This window comes from Miscanthus floridulus, chromosome 17 (assembly GCF_019320115.1).
Source record: "Miscanthus floridulus cultivar M001 chromosome 17, ASM1932011v1, whole genome shotgun sequence".
Taxonomy (NCBI): Eukaryota; Viridiplantae; Streptophyta; class Magnoliopsida; order Poales; family Poaceae; genus Miscanthus; species Miscanthus floridulus.
Genome location: NC_089596.1, coordinates 48214744 through 48234367, shown reverse-complemented (window position 1 = coordinate 48234367; position 19624 = coordinate 48214744).

Genomic DNA, 19624 nt, shown 5'->3' with positions numbered 1-19624 from the left:
TGGGCGTAGAGGCATTTGATCCATACATTACCACTCAAGTGAATGGCATCCATACAATAGCACGCCGTATGGACGATGAAATTAAAAACCCCCAAGTTAGTACTTAATTAACCACCTGAAGTCCTTAACTGGGCATAAAAGAAGTGATCACTGGCGCACTTTAGATTCAAACTCTTGGTTTTTAAACACCTATATATAGCTATAAGTTGCTAAAAACTAGTTTTGGAAAACAAAAACCTTTGTTTTAAATACACATGTGATAATTAATGTTGAATCTTGCTCTGATGCCGGCTGTAGCAGAACCGACTAATTTATAAGAGCACAAGTATAATGGCAGCCCACAAGTGGTTGCACTATCATACTTGAGCCCATATAAACCCGGTAGACCATCGAGTACCATGATGGGTCTCGATTAACCATCAACATACAACCAAGATCGTACATGATTCAATATACATGTCACATGTTACATAAGGTTCACAAATACAGTTCATTCATCAGAGTACGAATTAAGGTCATTACAAACCAAGTTCAGTAAATAGTAGCAGATGCAAATTAAAGTTTGAAGCTAACATTTGCCATCATAGTTCAAATACAGTGCCAACTCATGATCACACTCCCTCAAAAGCATATAAGAAGGATTAAGAAGAGATGCCTGCCTAGGGCTCACTCCTTGTCCACGGCAGGACAAAAACAGTTCTTGCAATAGCCATGATAAACTGTACCATCTACAACAATGAGAATAAAACACTGAGTACGAGAAGGTACTCAGCTAGACTTACCCATCATAAATAAAAAATAAAGTGACTCCAAGGATTATGCAAGGCTTTATAAGTGGAGGTAGCTTGACAACATTTTGCATAAAAGGCGACTAATTCAGTTGTACAATTATTATTCAGTCATCAAGTTAATTATAGCTATTCATCTCTAGATTAGCAACTAATATGTGCCAAACATGTGGTATATCATTTAGTAGCATACAATAGTAACCATAGCCGATGTAGTAATTCTATGTCCATCTAAACCATTCTATTCCATAACACAATTACTACGATGTTGGAGCTAGCCAAGTTTCTCACTTTCCGGGAGAGATGGCGATTCGAATCAATTTCAACCAGCTAGGAATTTATTCCTAACACAAATCCAGGCAGACCAGATCAATGGTCACCTTAGGTCACCTTTGGTACAACTCACGTCCACATTTTGTGGGTTCGCCCAGCGCCGCATAATCAGGGACAACCAGCTGCCAGGATGTTTAGGCCTGCCCTACCCTTGGGCTCACGTCTGGCTCCCCGCACATCCTTACTACCATCTAGAGTGCGCACTTTTATAGAATGGGGCCCAACCTCAGTTGAGCTACTCGGCTTCATGGTCGGAACGAGTTATCTAGCCAGCTAAGTGAGAGGCATGCGTTTAATCTTGTCAGAAGTGCCAACAATGCTATGGTTCTTAATCAGCACAGATGGAATCACATGAGTCAACCAACACATAGACTTCGCCTGGCCTCCATTTACATTACCCCATGGTTCTTTTCCACGATAGCAAATATAGCCAACCGTGCTTTGGGATCCACCTATATCTCGCAAGTGATAGGAAATCACCCGACTTCTACCGGTCTAAGCATGGCTAAGCATATATTCGATCCTAGACCTACATAAGGTTAAAGGTATATGTAACTAGACAAGGTAGTTCTATGCATCAAGTGTTTCCAATCAACTCTTATAACCTAATGCATCAAACATAATGGACTCAAGTAATATTTTGTAAAACATGGGAGACTTAGAATGCTCTGGGCTTGCCTTTAAGAAAAGAGGTTGGCCGGTGATTCGAGCACTCAGGGAGATCTTTGAGAGTCTGCTCCTCTTCTCCTGGAGCTATGGCCTAAGGCATCTCCTACTGATCCTCCTCCTCTTCTTCATTGAACTCTAGAAGAGTTATCTCTTCAGACGATACTATATGCATGAGCATGAAATAAGATATCACGAATGCATATATGATGACATGTATAATATGATATGATGTGATGAATGTGTCCTCATAAGTGTTTTCAACATCACTGCATTAAAGTAATAACAAGCTGCATCTTATTTTACTGAGTAGGTGCATATCTCTTCCCTAGTACTTAAGCAAACACTTATATAAATCATTTTCTGGACTACAAGACAGTAGTCACTTGTTTTGACAATATCTAGAGTTATACATGTCAAAATAATATGGTTGTAGACATTCTGGAAAGTTTATGAAATTGCCTACAACTTTGTTTTAATCATCTTAATGTGATTTAGTAGCTATCTAGGTCAAACAATTCAATCTTTTAGATCTATCTAGAGAGCAAGCATTTCTAGCAACAGATATCTAACAGCCATAATTCTTAAACCACAAGGCCTATGACTATGAAAACTTAACACAAGGTATATAAGTAAGTTATCTACAACTTTGTTATTAACAAGTTTTACATAAAAGACCATTATCATCATGAAATTATCATCATAACTGAAACTATACATGCAGCCATCTAGTTGAATTATAAAACACTAATTAACTAGTTGCCTACCACCAATTGCTTTTAAGCCTAACTAACAACATCAATAGATCATATGCATCACAAGCACCATAGAAAACATCATAGTTAAACATAACTAATTTATTTATATCCATTTATTAATTTCCTTAGATAATAAGGTGATTTAAAGGATAAATATTTCCATTCCTTAATAAATTCCAAGAAAATTACAATAGTCTACAAATTACCTTAATAGTCCACTATACAAATTTCATGCCATTTGAATAAGTATAACTACCTCTATAAAAATGACAAGTTACATAGGCTTATTTTACCAAAAATAGTTTATCACAGGGAAAAGTGTCAAGAAACATATTTAATGTTTTTATTACATTCCTCCAAGCATAAGAATACTATATAAAAATTTGCATGATCATATGTTATGTATTTTTACCCCAATTAATTCCACTAGAAACTAGCAATTAATTAGGATTCAATAGGAAGACCATATTCAAATTATGCTTACTGTAGGTTTAATATTTTTCCTAGCTAGATCATGTCAACACAAGACCAACAAAATTGGAACCACAATTTTATCACCTCTCTAGCTTAAGTTATGCATTCTACAAGATAGAAACCATTTAAAAAGCATTTATCTAGCTACATTTTATTCTCCTAGAAAGAATATTAGAAACAATGCATCTCATATTTTTATCAAATACTACACTTCATGAGGAATCCAACAAAATTTGGTTCACCAAAATTGGACACTCTTAGCTTGAGACATGAATTTTTGAAACATGCATTCAAATCTATGAAATAAATCAGAAAATCAAACATCATACAGACTGACAGCTAGGGCCCGCGGTCAATAGGGACCCACTCATCAGCGAGGTCAAAACAGGGGATGGCGTTGACCGGCAAGAACTCGCCGACGGTGAGGTCTCCGGTGGTGGCGTCTTCACCACTACACTCAACTCATTCATGCGCATCGACTGCTAGGATTAGTTGGCTCGGTGGCTCACCGGAGCAAGCTCGACGGTGGCCATGGTAGACGACGGAGGTCGGCGGTGGTATGCCAGCCATCTCTGGCTATGGCACACTCAGGTGAGGATGGCTACTCCATCCTAGTGATCTAGCAAAGCTATACGGTGTAGGTGAGGGTTCGAGGTGGCGTTAGTGAGCTTGGCCACATGCATGGCCGTGCGGTGGCGCATGGAGCACTGCGGTGCTCACGCTGTTCTGGCTAAATGATGGTGAAAGGTGGGTCTCCATCATGCCACTAGTGAGGCCTAGGGTTACTTGACCGAAGGCATGTGAAAAAGGAGTTAGACAGTGAACCAACTCGGTGGCGGCGAGCTCGAGTGCCATGACGGCTATGGCTGATGTAGACGGAGCAATGACTTGTTTCGGCGCCGTCAAGTGGTGGCATCATTCCTAACTGCGGCCTAAGCTTCTAGACTCTAGCATGGTGCTGGACCAAAGAAAATGAAGGCATGCAGTGCAGTGGAATGGTGGGGCCATGGTGAGCTATGAGCGAGGTGGCGCTCTAGTGATGACGGCGGCTGCGGCGAGGCGAAATGCCGCTCTACCTATGGTCGCTAGGTGGTGCTGGTGGCTTGACAAGGTGGAGGTGATGGTAGAGTAGCTATGGTCGAGATGAATCGACCTATGGAGCTATGTTGGCGGTGAGTGGCTGCGGCGGAGCTACGATGGTGCTGCGGCGAGCTCGGCGCTATGCTTGGAGAGGCAGAGCGAAAGGGAGGGAGTGACCGTGGGTGAGTGGAGGGAGTGGTGGGCGAGCGGTGCTTAAGTGCGCGCTCAGGCCTGACCGGCTGGGCCAACATCGGTGTGCTGCCACCATGTGTGGACACAGCCTATGGCTGGTCGGCCACTGCGCCGCGTGCGTCCATGCGATTAGATGCCGCCATCGATGACTAACAACACCACTTAGCGATTCTATAACTCCTAATCCATGGCAAATTAGCAAAAACTTCCTTAATAACGATTGTAGAGGTATGTGAGATCTCCAACTTTGCTTTAAGAACCATCATCTAATTCTCACTGGTTAACAAACTACATTGCTCCAAAGTAAGGTACTTTGAAACTAAAAATTGTTTCCACACTTAGAAAATTTTGCAAGTCTCAAAACATCATTTTGTTGCTATTTGTGAGCTATTTTTGAACATGCTCTGCACTAAATTAGACCTTGACCCAAAAATAAAAGTTGTTACCCTAGTCAAGTACTACAACTTTTATTTAGGTCACATAGTCATGCAAATAATCTAAGCTACTGTTCAACTTTAGTCAAACTAGCATCATGAAAATGGTATTTCAAATGAAACCAACACTTAGAAGCAAATTTGGCCTATGCCATGAATACAAACATTGCTCCATTTACCATCCTAGATGTGTCTAAGGTGTTTTCATGACCTCACAACCATCTCATACATTGGTCATACATGATTGCAAGCATAAACATATATATATAAATCAACATTTCATGTGACAATGTATAAGAATGAGATGAAATTTCATATGCTCATGTTCATGAATGCTTGGATGATGCTTGTGCTCTTGAAATGCAGATGTCAAAATGCAAAGCTTAACATAGGGGTGTTACACTTAACACTCAATGAGGCATTGTGGGCATATAGGATGGCTTGCCATGGATCGATTAAATCATCAACTTATGAGTTAGTATATGGGCATAATGCAGATCTTCCTTGGGAAATCTAGACTGGATCAAGACTTGTTACATTATAGAATGATTTGATAGCTGAAGTCTATAAGAATCTAATGATGGATGATTTAGAGGACTTAAGTTGTCATCGGCTGCGTGCTCTTGAGAATATTGAAGATAATAAGTTAAGGGTTGCAAGGCATTATAACAAAAAGGTCAAGAATAAGCAATTTGGTGAAGGAGAATTAGTCTAGAAAGTAAAATTGCCGATTGGATCTAAAGACAGCAAGTATGGCAAATAGTCACTTAATTGGAAAGGTCCTTACTAGATTAAACGTTGTGCGCTGGCAATGCTTATATTTTAGAAACGCTAGAAGGAGAAAGGAGTTTGATAGAGTGATCAATGGAAAGTATCTAAAGAAATATTATCCTAGCATTTGGATTAATACTTGACAGCCGATTTGTTCAGTCATCGGCTCTAATAGCCGATACCAGAAGGGTATCACCTTTAGTTCATAAAATTAACCCAAAGGGGTGAAAGTCGATACAATATGTATCACCTATAGAGCAAAGACAAGCACAAAGACAATCCTCATAACATTATGGTAGCCTCAAAGATGAGTTCATGAAGAAGGCAGGACATTATTCATAGTTTATTCCTAGTACAAACTACTCAAAAACTTTATTTATAACGTCCTAGGCTGAGGTGATATCCACGATGGCTGCTGTGGCATCGTCGAAGTCCTTAATCAGGTCCTTGTGCATGTCGAGGTCATCGGCCATCGGGAAGCCTGGCTCCATGGTGCGAAGGTCATGCTCAGTCTAGACCTACACCACGGCTAGGGCCATCAACACGCCGCGGTGAACGCCGTGAAGAGCGATCTCCTAGACGTGCACTAGGATGTCACAGAGGCGGGCATTGATGAAGGGGCCCTAGGTGTTAATGGCCGTCATATCCATGTTTGCCACCAATTGGAGGTTCTCCAACTGGACCGTCAGGGCTGGCAATCACATGAATAAATGGATTGTCAGAACAGAAGTAGAGGAAGTGAGAATGGAGGTTTTCTTAAAGATCATCTTACCCATGACCATGGCATCAAATTCGGCTAACCATGCCCAGGCGGCGTTGTCCTCTTCCTCAGCGGTGAGAAGGATGGCCTGAGAGGCCTTGAGGCGGCTCTTAAGCTGACTGTTCTCCTGAGTTGCCTCAAAGTAACAGTCCTTGGCCACCCTCCACTCCTAGAGGAAACATCGGGCGTTGTCGCCGTTGTAGGAGTCATAGGAGTCCAATGACGAGTCTGGCACGACAGCAGCAGACATGGTGGTAGAAGGCTCATTGGCCCTAGGAGGAAGTGGCCAGAGGCTATCATTTAAGACAAACCTATAAATGGGTTAGAAGGATTCATTGCCATAAGCGGAAAATGTTGGTCTTACCTCATACGGCGGAGGCGCTGGCTCATCGGTAGGTTCTCCTTTAGAACCTCCTCTACTGCTCGCTTGCTGCGGTTGTCCTCGCCGACCATGGATTTTGTTTGGATCTACAGAGAGAAGGAAGAAACCACTATAGGTTTTGAGAAGATGGAGGATGTGATAAAATGAAGGAAGTTTGCATGTGTAGATGTGTTTGAGGCCAAAGCCCTTAGTTGGTATTTATAGCCACAGAGAGGGGATGGTAGATATCTCAGGATGTGCGAAGAGTAACTACAATTAGTGGAAGGCGAAGTGCCACTCCACTAGTACTGAGGAAAGTGCGGCATTGATAACTAAGAGAGGATTCAAAAGGTTTTTCGTAGTGGGGGCCATTTTTAGAACTAATTAAGTTAGAGTAAAGTCAGAAGTCAGAAATCGGCTATTCCAAATTGGCTCTTCTAGTCAAACTAAAAGGTATAGCATAGTAGCAGGAAAGGTACAATTATCGGCAAGTTTTACACAAGCTATATGTTACAACTATGGAAATGTGGATTATGAATTAAGAACATCATGGATTGCTCTTAGAGCTTTCAGCTAGAGAGCATCAACTTCTGCAATTGGTTGCTTGTCTTCTTTGGCTGATCTAGGAATGTTCTCAAGGCTGCTGCAAATGGCCTTGCCTTCTTTGACCTTGGTCAGCATGTCTTGTTTCTTCTATTTGATGGCATTAGAGATCTAAACCAAGTTGGACTCATGGCAATTGATGGCGGCCTTCACACTTTCTAGTTCTTTCTCAAATTCAGCATGCCTAGCTCTCAGCTGATTCAACTCTAGGTTCAATTCTAGAAGAGGAATTCTTTAGATTGTTAATTAGTTGTGCTAATTCTTAGGCTGCTTGTTTATTAGAATTCTTCTTGGCTATCAAAGCTTCATGGTCAGATAGATTTCTTTGAGCTTTTTCACCTTTGGGGCTTGATCTTCAATGATGGATAAAGGTGTCAAGGCTTCGATGAGATCTGGGGATAAATTATCCTTGACAGCTAAGAAGATTTTTCGCATTGGATCTGCATCTTGGACCAAATCAGCTATATCCTTCTCAAGCATTAGCAATATGTATCTTAGCCGATTTCTGGTCTCTTTTGACAAAGTCTCTTGGAGAGAGGTGGCTAATGAGCTAATCTCACCTTCATCTATGTATTCTTCAAAGTTGAAGGAGTAGCTCAAAGCTGAAGAATTAACTATCTATATATGAGCAAAGGAAGTCTTATTAGGAGGATCGAATCAGTCGATAACAAGATAAATGGTGAAGTAAACACAATACCTTTTCTAGAAGAGGCTCTAGTTGAAGAGAAGGAACAACCGATGATGTGCCAACATCTTTTTAATAGTCATTTGAAATGGCTCTGGGTTTTTAGGGATAATGTCTTCAAGCATGAAGGAGTGTTTCAATTTATGTTTGCTATGAAATGATAGATGAACATGAGAATTTCTTACCATCGACTATTTGCTGAGCAGGAAAATCGGTAGTTTGGGCATCAGCGTAAGCAGGATGATCATCAGTTGGTGAATTATTAGACTTTTGTTCTTGTGCAAATATATTTTTAGGTAGAGTCTGACAAGTTAAATGGTCAGATAAGAGAATAAGATTATATAAAATTAGGAGGCTTGAGGGGATGCCTTGGTAGCATCAGGAGGTGAAATAGAGAGATGCTCATCTTCTGTCACCTGAGGTTTGTTAGAAACATCAGTTGTTTCAACTATAATCGGCTCTTTAGGGGGAACAGCCGATGAGAGGTTGGTGGATACTGATTCAAGTGCCTAGGACAGTAGTTTAGCACCCAAAATAGACTAGGATGCAATACTTGATGGCTACAAAAGGGAATGGATAAATTAAATATTAATGTGAGAAGGGAGATCAATTGATTTACTTGAGTAGCTGATGGTTTGGTTCTGTAGAGTCTTTTCCTAGTGGTGGTTTTCTAAGTCACACCTCTGGTTGCCTTGCGTTTGGAAGACTAGTATGTAAGTATTGCTGGAGCAGCTGGGGTCTTCATCAGCTTCTTTAAGATGGGTGTTATGGATCCCATTCTTGAGGCTGGACATGGTGGATAGTTTTCTATGGGATGCCCCTTCCTGTCCATGCTTGGGGGATCAAATTCGGTGTCCTAAAAAAGTTTGTTAGAATAGTTGGTAGGGGAATTTGTTGAATAATTTTTCTAAAAAGGAATGGTAATTTACCTCACTGTTAGAAGAGAAATCTTCATCTAGAGCTATGCAGCTAGGATGGATTGACCCACAGAAGAGATGGGAGTGTCATTCTTGCCACCAGGAGTCAAACAGGTTGGAAGAGAAGGTGACTCTTGTCCAATCATGCAAGCAAAAGGAAGGAAGATCTTATCCTAGTTGAAATACTCTGAAGGCTTCCATTACTTCACTGATACCTTCTCTTGGCTTTAGTGTATTCTTGAAGAATAGTGGGGAGGTAGCTGAACAAGGCCGAATTGACATGGCCATGAAATAAGGATTATAGAATTCGTAAGTTGGAAGATTTTCTGGGAGAAAAGAACCAGTAGCCATTTTGCCATGGCCATGGTGAAATTTAGCTGGCAGTACATAGGGTTTGATGATGCAACTAAAAATTACTGTAGCTATTTCATCTGAGCAGCCTGATTCAAACCGAAATTTGACTGGCATAACTAATTCATTGTCTTCATCTTCATCATAAGTTAGCCAAGTCAAGATGTTTGCATCAAATCCTCTGTATAATTTCTTAAAGAGAGGGCCTACATCAACAGCAATTGTTATGGCTAATGTAGCTTCACCATAATTTCGTGCACTGTCGAATTCTTCCTTCTTTTCCTTTGTAATCTTCAGCAAAGTTGGAAGAAGGAAAGCTTCAGATTTCTAGATCGGGTCTTACAATCTTGTGCATATACAGGTTCAGCGATAGTTGTATCAACCACCAAGGGCCACTAATGGTATGTACTAGGTTCATTCTTCAGCAACTGGACATCTACCTAGCTGCATCAGATGATAAGCAGATCCTATCAGGTATTTTCCAAGAGGGATTTCATTGATAGCTGCTAGACGCTCTGCCAAGCATTTATGATTGAAAGTTGGACCACATGATGATCCATAAAAGACAAATCTTTCTAGCCACATGTTCAAAAATGCTACGTGTTCCCTTTCGACAACAGTTGATCCATCTCTAATGTGGTTTAGAATGTAGCTTGCCCATCCTATGCAGTCTAATATTTTGGCTAATTTCTTGGATCCAGCACTTCAGAAGTCATAAGGTTGCATTGATCCTATTATTCTAAGGCCGGTCAACATATAAAAATCAGCCAAAGTGATGGTCATTGGGCTGTGACAAAAATCAAAGCATTTAAGGTGTTGGACCAGAAGTAAGATGCAGAAATCAGAAGTGAATCATTCCTCTCGATTCCAGATAGTGAGAGTGTCAAGCATTAATTTAGGTAATAAATCTCCCAATCTCTAGCCTTTTCCTCAGATACCCTATGAAACCAATTTCTCCATCCCTTAGGCATTTTGGGCCAGTTTCTAAAGGGAGTTTTGGTGTTCTAGGAGGACAAATCAACTACAAATTGTTTGAAGGGGATTCAGTTGGTTTCTTGACTGGTAAAGTCAGATGGATCAGGGTTACCCATAGGCCCAAGATAATAGACATTGGGAACAACAGTCGATGGAATCAAAAATTTGTTCCTCATTTCCTAGAAACCAGATAGAATAAATTTGAGAAGAAAGGAAATATAGGGTAACGGCTAATACTTGGAAGACAGGAACTTGAAAGCATACCTCAAGGACATGGTCGCTGGTCGCCATTATAGCCAAAATGGATCTAAATCTGAGGAAGGTTACTTGAATAATAGCTTGATAGGGCAGAGGATTTGCTAGAGTTAAGGCCTTAGCGATGGCGGCTTTGGTTCTTGAGGCTTGCTTGAGAAAGAAGGGGAAAATGAATAGGCCGAGTGAGTTGGAAATGATACTATTGGGGTATAATATAAAATTTGGACCGAGAAGTCAGGAGTCACGCGTATATTTCGGAATAAACGGTTGTGACATGGTGAGCAGGTAAATAGAAATTTTGGAATAAAATTATTTTTATACCAAAATTGGGGGGGCATGTGTTTACACCAAAATTTAGAAAGAAGAACACGAGAACTCGAAGCTTCTAAGATTGTATCATCAAGGAATCGATCAGATGTGAATCGATATCGACTGGTTTTGATGTAGTGTCAGAATTGGCTATTTTATAGATGACGTCAATAGACAACGTCAATGGACTACGTACGGATGGCGTCGGGAAAATTATGTTGGACTATACAAAAAGGAAAAGATTAGGGTCCAAGTTATTTTTAAGTTAGGAATGTTTTCTTTTTTTCTAAGAATTATAATGAGTCGTATTTGAGTAGGATTCATATTTAGGTTCTAGGTATAAATATTGGACCCCGGTTATTGAACAAAGGATGAACAATCAATCAACACAATCTTTTCGGCTTTCGCCATCGCATTAGGAGTAGGAGTACTATAGATCTCGGCGAGTTCTGAAACAAGCAGGGCTGCATCGACTGATCGACCTCCGACTTGTCTGTGAGTACCGTCATGACTTGTATTATTACTTGTAAGGCTGCATCAGCTGGTTGATCTCTTACGAGTTGTAGTAAAGGTTAGTTATCGATTTGTATCATTATTTGTAAGGCTGCATCAACCGATTGATCTCTTGCAGATACTGATATTAATCAAATTTATCTATCTTGTAATAAATAACTTGTTATTTAATACAATATCACCAGTTATCGAATCTGCTGAGATTAGTAAGATTTTCCTTGCTATTTTTGGTTGATTAACCAGCTATCGATCTTGTTATAATTAATGTTTTATTAATTATAACAAATCACCTGGTTGAGATAGAGATAGATCGGCATCATATCATCTTAATCGGTCATCCTTTGATCTGGTCACGCTTTAAATCTCATAATTGATGACTTAATTCCACTAGATCGGTTGTTTTATCTCTATTCCAATCAAACATAATATGCATCCAAAGACATGTTTCAATCTTGAATAAACTCACTTGTTAATGAGATCTAATCTAATAAGACTATCATAGTTGCATCGATCTAGTCGAACCTCACTGGTAAGACTTTAGATTAGAGATTATCGATTGGTGGTTTTATTCATGATCGAGATATGTACTCTGTTTATTTGCTATGCATGCATCGGCTATTTTAGTTGATTTGCCTGTGCTTTCACACATATAGCATGTTTTTCATGAACCTGCCAATATATAGATGGTTTTATAGATTCTTTGGCTTTAGTTTGTTATTATTATCATAGCTGTATTGATCCGATCGAACCTCACTGTTGATGGTAACAGATTAGATTCAGAGCATTTGTAGATTCATTTATACTAGACAGTCGATTTGTTAGCATGTTATATCCTTTCTCGTTAAACTCATCGGCTCAATGCTTTACACTGCTCATATCCATCTAGCTGATGATGTTACTTATATCTAGGTGTATTGTACTTGTTTCTGTCTAGATTAATCAATGATAATAAAATCAATCATGACCCATGCGCATCACAGTCCTTAATAGTCGATTTCTCCTCATATTGACTATCTAGTCAATTCCCCTATTTGGCTGCTCTCGAGGCAGCATACTTGGAACTGTCTGGACAACACCGGCATCTTCCACCCTAAATTACTGATAAAACTTTCTCTCCTTATCAATTGTAGGTCAAATTGTCTGGCACACTTTCAGGATTTTTAGGATCAGCCATTTTTGTTGAAGCCATGAAGATCTCTGGGTTGACTTCGCTCAGATCATCCGCCTTGCTGTGTGTTAGGCGCATCGCCACATTTTTGCGCCGACGGTTTCTTCATGTTGTTTTCTCCATGATTACTCGATAAGTGATTTTTCTTCATGTATAACATCTTAAAGATGACATATGACAAAGCCTAGGGAAAATCCCTAAACAGTCATGTTGGCGCTCGAATGTCTCTAGAGACGACTCTGTCCCTGGCTCCTCCCTACACGTGCATGAGCGTCTGCCCTCTGCGTTCCCGGTGGTTGGCAGCGGCTCCTTGGTGATGCCTTGTTCTTCCTACATGTACATGGGCTCCATGCTCCGCATTATGGTTAATGGGCTAGCTACGGCTGGAGACTCAGCTACAAACTAACTAGCTAGATGGTTTAGATTAAATATAAACACAAACTTCACAATAACACTAAGTGTTCACAAAAAGATGCTAAGCACTTTTTCACTGCATTGAAACACAAGTTTTTCCTTAATCTACTAGACACTAGTCTCATCCCTCACTGAACAAGTCAATGTCGCCTGCAAGCCTCACCGCTGCCATCATCTGCTTCGTCTTCTAGCTTCCTGATCTTCGCCTGATTCGTCCCTCAAGCGTAGCCGGTCATTATCACTTCGGGTTTCACCAAAGGATAATGTGACTATAGCACTGCTAGTGTGTGGATGATGGATCCATGGGCAGCACTTCATGTGAACTCCTTGAAGTTCATCCATGTCGTCTGGCATCGATCCATTGTCACAGAACCGACCAATTTATAAGAGCACAAGTACAAAAACAATCGCCGAAATGATCAAATTCTCGAACTTGAGCCCATATAAACCCGGTAGTCAACCAAAATCTCGAAGGATTTCAAACCAACTTGCATACAACCAAGATCACTAGTAATTCAACATAACATATCGTACGTTACAACATTTCGTAGACGTTCGCAAATAGATTACATCATCACAGAGTGATCGTTATTACAAAACAAGTCTTGTAAACATGCAGGAAGCAAATAGTTTAACTCACACACCCGAGTTCAAATACACATACTGGTTGCCTGATCACAGCCCGCAAAAGCATTCAGATAAGAGAACAGAGATCATGCCCATGATCTAGTCTTCATCACCCGCTGGGTGGACACAATACTTACAGAATCCCTGATATAGAAGGTCATCTGCAACAAGAGGGAATAAACCCTGAGTACTGAGAATATACTCAGCTAGACTTACCCGTCAAAAACAAAACAAACGAACACCAAGGATTATGCATAGCTTAATGTAGTGGATCTGGCTGACACTTTCTTTTTGTGGAAAAGCATAAGTAATAATGATCAACTCTTAACCTGAACTAGCATGTGACTTTTAGCCATTACCCTGTCAACTATATTAGCACCTGTACTAAGCAATCATTTTATTAGGGTGCAAACATTAATAACCATATCAGGTATTCATTGTGGCAACCTTATCATCATCTTCCATTTAACCATATCAGTTAAATTAATTGAATCTACGTTGCCGCTGCTCAGTCAAGTTCTCACTATCCAGGAGAGATGGCGATTCGAATCGATTCCTATCCAGCTGGAGGGGTATTCCTAAACACAAACCCTACTTCCCCCTGTCAGGGTCGCAACAAGTCACCTTTGGTATGATTCAGGAGTCGCGAGTCCGAACAGATCGACATTCTCAGAGAACCACTCTGCCAAGGTTGTTCAGGGACTCTAACCCACCTTGGACTTATGCCAATGGCTCTCCGCACATCCTTACTACCTCCAGAATGCACGCCACTAGCTTCGCGTCCCCAGGCCTGAGTCAAGCTACTAGGCTTCGCAGTCGGAACTGACTTATCCGGCCAGCTAAGTGTTAGGCTGCGTTCAAAATGACATGAGGACGTACAACAGTATCGGTCCTTAAATGACTCAGACTGGAGTCACTATGTTCAAACCTACACAAGACCCCGCCCGGTCTTATTCATTAATTCACATGGTTCTTTTCTACGATAGCAAATATAGCCAACCGTGATCCACCTCATCCTAAAGCTCGCAGGTGATAGGAAATCACCTGACTTCTACCGCACTAAGCATGGCTAAGCATTTAACCCTGTTCCATGAACTTAAATAGGATTCCAGTGCGATATCTGGACAAGGAAGGATATATATAATGCAGTGATTGGTTCCAACCAATTCCTATACTTAATGCATCATCAACAATAAAAGGATACTCAATGTATTTATGAAAGCATAGGAGGCTTAATATGCTCCGGGGCTTGCCTTTCAGGAACAAGGAAGGCTGGTGGTCAGGGCACTCGGGCAACTCCTCCGTGGCGGCTGCTTCGTCGGCTTCCTACACCTCGGGCTCCTCCTCCTGGTTGGCTCCCTCGAACTCCAGCAAAGTCACTCCCTCCGGCACACCTATTGCATGAATGTGCAAGATAAATATCATGGATGCACATGAACGAATGTCAGGGATGCTTGGGGAATGCGCATGTTCGCTGTAGTTTGCATATTCCAACTTAAGCCCTATTCAAATCACTTTACTTACCAAGTTTATACAACCTAATGTATAATTGCTCATCTTCAGTTAATGACCTAGCACCTGCACCTAAGCATATTCTCAAGTTAGGCTAACCCCTAAACAATCAACGAGAACATTGCACAAGCATACACTCAAGCATTTGTATTTCAACAAAATGAAGACTATGTAGCAGTATAGTAAACTAGCCATAACTGGAGATTTATAATTCCAATTGACATGCAACAAGACAATCTGGAAAGCTTATGAAATTGTCTACAATTCATTTTGAAACCTCAAAGCATGATTCAAACCTTTACCAGGTCGAATTCATAAATCAACAGAACTCTATCCACACAAGACATAGAGTAGGTAAAACTGGAACCTAACTTTAAACAGCTGTAGTTTCTAAACTACAGGGCCAAATGCCTCAAATTTTGATAGGAGCTAGATACATAAATTATCTACAACTCTTGTATTCATCACATTCACAGAAAACCAAAATATCATGGGGAACTTCCTAAAGTCCCCAGATCTGTCCTAGAGGGACATAATGCAAACGAAATAATTAATAACTTATGATGCAAACACATAATTGGACAAAACTAACTCTACTCACATATCACATATCACAAGAACACCAGAAAGTAGGGTGTTCATCACCAAAACATTTCTTTTAATACCTTTCTTAATTTATTTAATTAATTAGAGGAAATGGTAAACATATATGAAAACTAGACCATTAAATCTACCAAAATTACAGTAGATACTACATGCCCTAAGTAGATTACCATAAAAATTTCACACCATTTGAGTAAGTATAACAGCCTACACAAAAATGATAAGGCATAATGGCTTAAAATGGCATAATTAGGAAACCTTAGTGAAAAGTGTCAAGCAACAGATTTCATATTTTTCCTAGCATCCTTAAGGTACTAGGATACTACCCACCAAGTTTCATGGTCATAGGATTTCTAGATAATTTACAAAAATTCATACAAGTATCCATCAATAATAAAAGGAAAATATATAACTCAAAAACTATACATGCAATGACTCTCAAATTTTAACCAGAGCTTCTACTAAGCAAGACTAGCATACCCACAAAATTTCACAATTTGTGGATCAAAAAACTCAAGATATGATTTAAACAAGTTTGCATGCATTCAAAAACACCTTTCAAGTTCCTATTTAATTCATCCAAAATTTCTACATCATATGCTCATATCATATTTTTCTTGAATACTAGACCTCACTGTGAGTCTAACAAAATTTGAATCATATCATTTGGATCTGCACATTTGGAGTTACAAAATTCACAAAATAGCATTCAAATAAGCAATTTTGAACTAACCCTTTGAACAACAGTCACTGACGCGTGGGACCCGGGTGTCAGCCGGACCCACTGGTCAGCGACAGCGAAATAGGGGAGGCGCACACGATGGCGCGGCAGCGGTGGAGCTCGTCGACGGCGAATCCTCCGGCAAAACCACGGCTACCAGCATGTTCCCCAAAGTCTCTCGCGTCGATTGACCCCCTAAGCCTAGACCCTAGCTGCCCCTAAGCACGTCGCCCATGGCGCACAGCGGCTCGGCCATGGCGCATGGTGGTGCGTGGCCGTGTTCCGACATGTCCGGACCGGTGTGGTCGGTAGCGTCTTCACAGGAGCAACTACACAAGATGGAGAAGATGAGACGAAGGCTAGGGATGGAGGAACGGTGTGGTGGTGCGCTAGCCATGGTGAGCGCCAACTCTGGCAAAGCTCTGCCATGGCGGGCGGTGGTGGAAATGGCTGGAGGCCCTCACCTAAGGACGATTGGCTCGGCTAGAAGGTGGAGAAGGTTGAGAAGAACACGGCAGAGCTATGGTGAAGTCGTAGTGCGCTTTTTTGCAGCGGTGAGCAAGCTCTACGATGGCGCAGTTGAATCGGCAATGGTGGAGCAACTGAGCTTGCTTGCTGCGCGGTGGAAGGCGATTGGAGTGGAGAAACTAAAGTGTCAAGTGCATCAGGCAGGCGGGCGCGAGCTCAAGTCATGGCCAGCGGCGCCAGGATGGCCGTGGTGCGTGGCCTACGCGTTAGGTGACCGGCGACGAGTGGCGCCACGTGGCATTCGTTTTCTGAAAACGGATAGACACTGTAGCTGCCTGAAACACTGATTCAGTGATCCATCACCCAACTGACAGGCGATGTTTGACAGGGATTAGCTCCTAAACCGTGACGTATTAGTGGAAGCAATGAACATGAAAGTTGTAGAGTTAAGCTAGGTCTACAACTTTGCTTTAGAAATTAACAGCCAGTTCTCCATGGATCAAGAGTTGTATCAAGCCAAAGTTGGCTCAATCAAACTGAAATGGCATTTAGGACTTAGAAATATTTTCAAGTGTTGAATCAGCTTTCACTTCTGACTTGTGGGTCCTTTTTGAACATGTTGTGCACATTTTCATAACTTGGCTTCTAAACAAAGTTTGTTCCTTATAAAATTTGCTAGAACTTTGTTTTAGGTTGCTCAGACATGCAAACATCCTAAGCTACACTTTTTAAACAGTCAAACAAAAGGGTTTAGGGGTCAAAATTGGTCAAACCATGACTTGGGAACCTAATTAGTCAAAATGATCAACATGAACAATGTTCCAAATGACATTCTAGGTGTAACTAAGTTACTTAAAAGAATTTTTAGCCACACCATACATTGGTCACACAAGAATCAAGCAAGGTATGTACTGAAACAATGGAAAACACATGAAATGTTACAAATGTTTCATAGTCATGTTTCACATGTTTCATGATCTTGTTGCATAGTATTAACTAACTTTGTTTCACTAAAGTGAGTGGCACATGTTGCACTTAAGTGTTGCACACTTTTCATTTCATAATGGAAACAACACACATGAAACATAACGATACATTGCAATGTTTCAAAAACATGTTTCATATGATATAAGCTTGTGAATGAATGAATGATGCTCATGTTCATGAAATGCAAGTGCAAATGTGGAAGCCAAACACCTGGGGTGTTACAGCCTTCCCCCCTTATAAAAATCTCATCTCGAGATTTGAAAAGCGTACCATTATTGATAGAATTCCTTATAACCATCCCTCAAATAATCTTCCCTTTCCCACAGTTGCATCGCGTTCACTACCCTGATTACTCCACATGACTTTGTAGAACTTGACCACCCGACTCTGAGTCACTCGCTCATGAGTGTCAATCACTCGAACCGACTTTTCTTCAAAGGTCAAATCATATTTTAACTCGATATCCCCTAATGGAACTCTCTCTTTAGGGACTGCAAAGACATTTCTTCAATTGGGATACATGAAAGACATTGAAGACATCACTCATCTTTGGAGGTAATTGAATCTTGTATGCCACCTTACCACTTTGTCCAATGATTTCAAATGGACCAACATATCTCGGCGCAAGCTTTCGCTTCACACCAAAGCGTTGGACACTCTTCATAGGTGAGACTTTCAGATAAACGAAGTCTCCAACTTCGAACTCAATAGGTTTTCTACGTCGATCAGCATAACTTTTCTGCCTAGCTTGAGCTGTGGCCATGTGGGTTTGGATAGTACAGACTTGTTCTTCAGCTTCTTGAACAAAATCAAATCCATAATATCTCTTTTCACCGGGTTCTACCTAGTTCAATGGGGTTCTACACTTCCGGCCATACAAAGCTTCAAACGGTGCCATCTTTATACTCTCTTGATAACTATTATTGTACGAGAATTCAACTAGGGGCAACCATTTTTCCCAGGAGCCCTTAGCCGAGATGACACATGCTCTCAACATATCTTCTAAAATTTGATTCACTCATTCAGTTTGCCCATTGGTTTGCGGATGATAGGCAGAACTTCTTACTAGCTTAGTTCCTAATAATCCATGTAAGTGCTCCCAAAAGCGAGCAGTGAATGGTGGTCCTCTATCCGAGACAATAGTACGAGGGATCCCATGAAGTTAGACTATTTGATTGAAGTACAACTCCACATAGTCGGTTGGACGGAAATCTATGCGAATAGGAATGAAGTGTGCAGACTTGGTCAGTCGGTCTACAATCACCCAAATGGAGTTAAAATTCCTCTGAGTAGTAGGGAGTCCAACTATAAAATCCATACTGATCTCCTCCCATTTCCAACCTAGGATAGAGAGTGGCTGAAGTAATCCAGCTTTCATGTGCACAGCCTTGACCCGACAACAAGTGTGACACCTAGCCACATAAGCGGCTATCTCTTTCTTCATTTTGGTCCACCAAAATCGAGGCTTTAAATCATGATATATTTTACTACTACTAGGATGAATAGATAATTTAGAGGAATGAGCTTCGGATATGATTTGATTTCTAAGCTCTCTATCCTTCAGAACTACCAACCTATCCTTGAACCATAACACGCCTTCCTCATCTACTCAAAAATGTTTGGTTTCTTGCTCTTTCATCTTACGCTTGATGTGAAACACACCTGCATCTGTCTTCTGTAGCTCGATAATTCAACTCTATAGAGTACAACTGACAGTGATGTTGTGAAGGACTGCAGGATGAAGGAGCTTCGACAAATGGACATCACTCTCAATCAATGAGTGGCAATGAGACCTTCTGCTTAAGGCATCCGCTATGACGTTTGCCTTACCAGGGTGGTAGTGCACTTGGAGGTTATAATCCTTGATCAACTCGAGCCATCTTCTCTGATGCATATTCA